At 32.9% G+C, this 7,890-nt stretch overlaps 5 non-coding genes across 5 annotated transcripts; all 5 read left to right on the top strand.

The window, feature by feature from the left end:
- Window positions 1-212: 212 nt before the first annotated feature.
- On the top strand, window positions 213-286 carry Trnan-guu. Its single transcript has one exon. It is a non-coding gene; the product is annotated as a tRNA-Asn (tRNA).
- A 2,149-nt stretch (window positions 287-2,435) lies between these two features.
- On the top strand, window positions 2,436-2,509 carry Trnan-guu. Its single transcript has one exon. It is a non-coding gene; the product is annotated as a tRNA-Asn (tRNA).
- A 1,274-nt stretch (window positions 2,510-3,783) lies between these two features.
- Window positions 3,784-3,857, top strand: Trnan-guu. Its single transcript has one exon. It is a non-coding gene; the product is annotated as a tRNA-Asn (tRNA).
- A 2,149-nt stretch (window positions 3,858-6,006) lies between these two features.
- On the top strand, window positions 6,007-6,080 carry Trnan-guu. Its single transcript has one exon. It is a non-coding gene; the product is annotated as a tRNA-Asn (tRNA).
- A 1,274-nt stretch (window positions 6,081-7,354) lies between these two features.
- Trnan-guu lies at window positions 7,355-7,428 on the top strand. Its single transcript has one exon. It is a non-coding gene; the product is annotated as a tRNA-Asn (tRNA).
- Window positions 7,429-7,890: the final 462 nt, after the last annotated feature.

Here is a 7,890-nt window from a genome sequence, read left to right as displayed (position 1 = left end):
AACCAATTGTCAAATCATTACTGAAATAAAATATATCTATATCAGTAGTCTGAAAGTTAATTGTACGTTAGACTAAAACTAAAGAGAAAGACAATACGGAGTTAAAGTTGTCCTCGACTTACCTTTAGGTATATATGTAAATATGATAGACATGTCACGTCACTTGATGTATATTTTATCAGTACGTAAGCCACTGACGTTTCACTCATGTCGTCTCCGTGGCGCAATTGGTTAGCGCGTTCGGCTGTTAACCGAAAGGTTGGTGGTTCAAGCCCACCCGGGGACGTTGTTTTAATTTTGTCATTCATAAATTTTCATCGATTATACTTTGATGGTTGCATATCATAACTAATAAGTATATATGATAATAAACACGTCACTTAAACTGATATGTCATCAGCCATTGACGGTGTATTCATATAAAGGATCATATAACATTTCAAGCAGATGTTAACGTTCACATCGGAAAATAGATTTTGATTACCATGACAATAGATATATACTTACATTCTGTATGAACGGATTATATTTTACTGTTTCAGGATCCCTATCCCACTGCACTGTGTTTTGCATGTATACAGTAACCTCTCTGTACTTTCGATTTAGATACAAAAGTAATGCAATTTAGCCTGGATACATTCGTGGACCAGGTAGCTCACTCGGTTGGAGCGATAGCATAACAAAGTAAATGGTTTGAACCCCCGTTTAAATCAGCTGAATTTTGATTATATTCTGTTTATTTCATATTCTTCATTTTTTCAAAATAAAAAAATCCACAATGTATTGCTTTCTTTCAACAATGGTTTATTAAAGCTTACGTCACGTTCTCAGAGCAGTTTCTAATGTAACGTTACAGTTTTAGGCAATGGTACTGGGATCAGTGATCTTATAATTGAACTTAAATACAAAATCAAATATTTCTGTAAAAATACCATTTTAATAAGTTGCTTATATTATCCGTTTCATTTTGGGCTGTTATACATAATTCAATATGGTACAATTTTCCCTTCATCCTCACTGGTTATATCACAACAACGTGGAGGTCGGTGTTTTGTGATTATTCGGGATCGCTATTTTTATTAAACAGGTCAATATTCTCTTTATGACGTCACTGAAATTGTAACGTCAAAATGCTCTTTGCCAAATGCAGTATTTTTTATCCTGACGAGTTTCTAACATTTCATATTGTTTAGTAATAAAACGGCATGATGTTATAACAATAATGGTTTTTGTTTCACTGAAAATGTGGCTAAATGGAACAGAAAAGTAAAATTGCCTTCGACTTCGTTATCACTTTCAAAGATCAACAAACCACATATTCACGCAAACGAAAGTCCATAATTGACAGATTTTATTTAATAATGTCAAAACATCATTTTCATAGTAGTCATTCAGGACCGCATGACAGTCACATGTAAAATTTGAGCTGGTTTTGTTGTTATCCTATCATGAACACCTGACTACTATGCTAGTAAATTTTAAAGCATAAATAACGTCGATCCGTCATCTCATTGTTTTAGGATTCAAGTTGAAGAATAACGTCAACAACTAAAATCAATATTTAGATTGGCTTAGTGTAGATGAGAAAGTATGTAAGGGCAAGTTCTGTCGAGCAGCAAAACACTATTTCGTATGGAATGTTTTGCTAGATGCTAGATTTTGTTCTGATGAACTTCTTAGCCGTCGTCCAGAGGTATGGAAAGAGGTAGTGGGTTGTATGTTCAGATGAAAAATATCAAATGATTTCAGCTCCTGAACCTTTACTCGTGACACATGGTATATACATGTAACTTAAAACGTGAACCATCATTAATACACATGTATTTTCAAATAACAATAATGTGTTCACATTTTTCACATATATCTATCAAAGGTGAGTAGTTTATACTTTAATCAACATTAAAACTGTAGAATTAATCGATCATGAATTTGGTAAATTAGTTGTAGAATGATTGCAACCAGAATTGGGTTAATATAATTGTTTCACCTTTTTCGAAACCATATAATTTCTAAAAAACAAATTGACACAGGGTCATGATCTTATCAAGGTCATATCATCAAAATGAATTCTGTCTTATTCCTGTATAACCCAAACTGCTTTCAAACAAATTAATAAAACTAAAACAGATTAACATTAAGTCTCATTGTATAAATTTGTACCTGTGTAACATACCTTATGGTCTTTTGTCTTCAGCTTCAGTATAATACATTGTACAGAAAAGGGTACCAACTAATTGCCAAATAATTAACGAAATAAATGTTCCAATATGAGTAAAACGTTTGTGAATTACGCAAGCAATAAAGTAATAAAAAAGACTACAAAGAGTCAATATTGTCCTCTAATTATTTATAGGTATATGTAGATATAATATACATGTCACGTCACCTGGTGTAAACTTCATTCGTAGATAAGCCGCTTAACTGTCAGTCATGTCGTCTCCGTGGCGCAATTGGTTAGCGCGTTCGGCTGTTAACCGAAAGGTTGGTGGTTCAAGCCCACCCGGGGACGTTGATTTAATTTTGTCATTCATATATTTTCATCAATATGTACTTTGATTATGACTGTTCATATCAAAGTTTTGTTCTTTTTTTTATTTATTCATGTTACATACTGAATTCAAACAAGTCCTAACTTACTTTTCAGCTACCTCGCCCACAAAGAATACCCACTTGTCTATGCGCGGATTGCATATAATTTAACTTTAATAGAAACCCAAATATTTCTGTTAAAATTCCATTTACATAAGTTGCTAATATCATCCGTTTCATTTTGGACAGGTATACATAACACAATATAGTACAATTTCCCCTACATCCTTACTGGTTGTATCATAACAATGTGAAGGTCGATGACTTGCTATAATTATTCGGTGTCGCTATTTTAACAAACAGGTCAATATTCTCTTTATGACGTAACTGACGTCAAAATGCTCTCTGCCAAATGCAGTAATTTTTATCTTGACGAATTTTTCATTTCATATTGTTTAGTAATAACACGGCATGATGTTACATCTGTATAACAATAAAGGTTTTTGTTTCACTGAATATGTGGCTAAATGGAACTGAAAACTAAAATTGGCTTTGACTTCGTTATCACTTTTTTTGAGTTTTGAATCTATTGGGCATAGATTATCGTTCAGTTTTTGTTTATAACATCCTTAGTTCCAAAATACAAATTGACACAAGGTTCTTATCTCATCAAGTTTATATGTGGAACGGAAGTATTGATAAATATTGAATATTAATATTCTTTCAAGGAGAAGCATAACATTAAAACTGCCCACATCACTGTCCATAACTTCAAAAAGGAAATGAAGTAATTGATTACGACGAACAAATGCTTTCACTTATTTAAATACATCAAGACATTTCCATTGTTTTCCTTAATTGAAAGATAAATCATTTTCAACACACAATGTAAAACGTTAAAGGAAGAACGGCTGTATGATGTCTACGTGTCCGTGGATATAAGGTAACTTTCATAGCATTTGTAATTTGTACCTGTATGACATGATCATTGGTCAAGTGTTGCCTTTAGTAAGGTATCACTGTACCGCAAAGGGTATCAAACAACCAATTGTCAAATCATTACTGAAATAAAATATATCTATATCAGTAGTCTGAAAGTTAATTGTACGTTAGACTAAAACTAAAGAGAAAGACAATACGGAGTTAAAGTTGTCCTCGACTTACCTTTAGGTATATATGTAAATATGATAGACATGTCACGTCACTTGATGTATATTTTATCAGTACGTAAGCCACTGACGTTTCACTCATGTCGTCTCCGTGGCGCAATTGGTTAGCGCGTTCGGCTGTTAACCGAAAGGTTGGTGGTTCAAGCCCACCCGGGGACGTTGTTTTAATTTTGTCATTCATAAATTTTCATCGATTATACTTTGATGGTTGCATATCATAACTAATAAGTATATATGATAATAAACACGTCACTTAAACTGATATGTCATCAGCCATTGACGGTGTATTCATATAAAGGATCATATAACATTTCAAGCAGATGTTAACGTTCACATCGGAAAATAGATTTTGATTACCATGACAATAGATATATACTTACATTCTGTATGAACGGATTATATTTTACTGTTTCAGGATCCCTATCCCACTGCACTGTGTTTTGCATGTATACAGTAACCTCTCTGTACTTTCGATTTAGATACAAAAGTAATGCAATTTAGCCTGGATACATTCGTGGACCAGGTAGCTCACTCGGTTGGAGCGATAGCATAACAAAGTAAATGGTTTGAACCCCCGTTTAAATCAGCTGAATTTTGATTATATTCTGTTTATTTCATATTCTTCATTTTTTCAAAATAAAAAAATCCACAATGTATTGCTTTCTTTCAACAATGGTTTATTAAAGCTTACGTCACGTTCTCAGAGCAGTTTCTAATGTAACGTTACAGTTTTAGGCAATGGTACTGGGATCAGTGATCTTATAATTGAACTTAAATACAAAATCAAATATTTCTGTAAAAATACCATTTTAATAAGTTGCTTATATTATCCGTTTCATTTTGGGCTGTTATACATAATTCAATATGGTACAATTTTCCCTTCATCCTCACTGGTTATATCACAACAACGTGGAGGTCGGTGTTTTGTGATTATTCGGGATCGCTATTTTTATTAAACAGGTCAATATTCTCTTTATGACGTCACTGAAATTGTAACGTCAAAATGCTCTTTGCCAAATGCAGTATTTTTTATCCTGACGAGTTTCTAACATTTCATATTGTTTAGTAATAAAACGGCATGATGTTATAACAATAATGGTTTTTGTTTCACTGAAAATGTGGCTAAATGGAACAGAAAAGTAAAATTGCCTTCGACTTCGTTATCACTTTCAAAGATCAACAAACCACATATTCACGCAAACGAAAGTCCATAATTGACAGATTTTATTTAATAATGTCAAAACATCATTTTCATAGTAGTCATTCAGGACCGCATGACAGTCACATGTAAAATTTGAGCTGGTTTTGTTGTTATCCTATCATGAACACCTGACTACTATGCTAGTAAATTTTAAAGCATAAATAACGTCGATCCGTCATCTCATTGTTTTAGGATTCAAGTTGAAGAATAACGTCAACAACTAAAATCAATATTTAGATTGGCTTAGTGTAGATGAGAAAGTATGTAAGGGCAAGTTCTGTCGAGCAGCAAAACACTATTTCGTATGGAATGTTTTGCTAGATGCTAGATTTTGTTCTGATGAACTTCTTAGCCGTCGTCCAGAGGTATGGAAAGAGGTAGTGGGTTGTATGTTCAGATGAAAAATATCAAATGATTTCAGCTCCTGAACCTTTACTCGTGACACATGGTATATACATGTAACTTAAAACGTGAACCATCATTAATACACATGTATTTTCAAATAACAATAATGTGTTCACATTTTTCACATATATCTATCAAAGGTGAGTAGTTTATACTTTAATCAACATTAAAACTGTAGAATTAATCGATCATGAATTTGGTAAATTAGTTGTAGAATGATTGCAACCAGAATTGGGTTAATATAATTGTTTCACCTTTTTCGAAACCATATAATTTCTAAAAAACAAATTGACACAGGGTCATGATCTTATCAAGGTCATATCATCAAAATGAATTCTGTCTTATTCCTGTATAACCCAAACTGCTTTCAAACAAATTAATAAAACTAAAACAGATTAACATTAAGTCTCATTGTATAAATTTGTACCTGTGTAACATACCTTATGGTCTTTTGTCTTCAGCTTCAGTATAATACATTGTACAGAAAAGGGTACCAACTAATTGCCAAATAATTAACGAAATAAATGTTCCAATATGAGTAAAACGTTTGTGAATTACGCAAGCAATAAAGTAATAAAAAAGACTACAAAGAGTCAATATTGTCCTCTAATTATTTATAGGTATATGTAGATATAATATACATGTCACGTCACCTGGTGTAAACTTCATTCGTAGATAAGCCGCTTAACTGTCAGTCATGTCGTCTCCGTGGCGCAATTGGTTAGCGCGTTCGGCTGTTAACCGAAAGGTTGGTGGTTCAAGCCCACCCGGGGACGTTGATTTAATTTTGTCATTCATATATTTTCATCAATATGTACTTTGATTATGACTGTTCATATCAAAGTTTTGTTCTTTTTTTTATTTATTCATGTTACATACTGAATTCAAACAAGTCCTAACTTACTTTTCAGCTACCTCGCCCACAAAGAATACCCACTTGTCTATGCGCGGATTGCATATAATTTAACTTTAATAGAAACCCAAATATTTCTGTTAAAATTCCATTTACATAAGTTGCTAATATCATCCGTTTCATTTTGGACAGGTATACATAACACAATATAGTACAATTTCCCCTACATCCTTACTGGTTGTATCATAACAATGTGAAGGTCGATGACTTGCTATAATTATTCGGTGTCGCTATTTTAACAAACAGGTCAATATTCTCTTTATGACGTAACTGACGTCAAAATGCTCTCTGCCAAATGCAGTAATTTTTATCTTGACGAATTTTTCATTTCATATTGTTTAGTAATAACACGGCATGATGTTACATCTGTATAACAATAAAGGTTTTTGTTTCACTGAATATGTGGCTAAATGGAACTGAAAACTAAAATTGGCTTTGACTTCGTTATCACTTTTTTTGAGTTTTGAATCTATTGGGCATAGATTATCGTTCAGTTTTTGTTTATAACATCCTTAGTTCCAAAATACAAATTGACACAAGGTTCTTATCTCATCAAGTTTATATGTGGAACGGAAGTATTGATAAATATTGAATATTAATATTCTTTCAAGGAGAAGCATAACATTAAAACTGCCCACATCACTGTCCATAACTTCAAAAAGGAAATGAAGTAATTGATTACGACGAACAAATGCTTTCACTTATTTAAATACATCAAGACATTTCCATTGTTTTCCTTAATTGAAAGATAAATCATTTTCAACACACAATGTAAAACGTTAAAGGAAGAACGGCTGTATGATGTCTACGTGTCCGTGGATATAAGGTAACTTTCATAGCATTTGTAATTTGTACCTGTATGACATGATCATTGGTCAAGTGTTGCCTTTAGTAAGGTATCACTGTACCGCAAAGGGTATCAAACAACCAATTGTCAAATCATTACTGAAATAAAATATATCTATATCAGTAGTCTGAAAGTTAATTGTACGTTAGACTAAAACTAAAGAGAAAGACAATACGGAGTTAAAGTTGTCCTCGACTTACCTTTAGGTATATATGTAAATATGATAGACATGTCACGTCACTTGATGTATATTTTATCAGTACGTAAGCCACTGACGTTTCACTCATGTCGTCTCCGTGGCGCAATTGGTTAGCGCGTTCGGCTGTTAACCGAAAGGTTGGTGGTTCAAGCCCACCCGGGGACGTTGTTTTAATTTTGTCATTCATAAATTTTCATCGATTATACTTTGATGGTTGCATATCATAACTAATAAGTATATATGATAATAAACACGTCACTTAAACTGATATGTCATCAGCCATTGACGGTGTATTCATATAAAGGATCATATAACATTTCAAGCAGATGTTAACGTTCACATCGGAAAATAGATTTTGATTACCATGACAATAGATATATACTTACATTCTGTATGAACGGATTATATTTTACTGTTTCAGGATCCCTATCCCACTGCACTGTGTTTTGCATGTATACAGTAACCTCTCTGTACTTTCGATTTAGATACAAAAGTAATGCAATTTAGCCTGGATACATTCGTGGACCAGGTAGCTCACTCGGTTGGAGCGATAGCATAACAAAGTAAATGGTTTGAACCCCCGTTTAAATCAGCTGAATTTTGATTATATTCTGTTTATTTCATATT

This window comes from Mizuhopecten yessoensis, unplaced genomic scaffold (assembly GCF_002113885.1).
Source record: "Mizuhopecten yessoensis strain PY_sf001 unplaced genomic scaffold, ASM211388v2 scaffold716361, whole genome shotgun sequence".
Taxonomy (NCBI): Eukaryota; Metazoa; Mollusca; class Bivalvia; order Pectinida; family Pectinidae; genus Mizuhopecten; species Mizuhopecten yessoensis.
The sequence above is the reverse complement of the archived record's forward strand: the minus strand, read 5'-3'. Positions and strand labels throughout refer to the sequence as shown.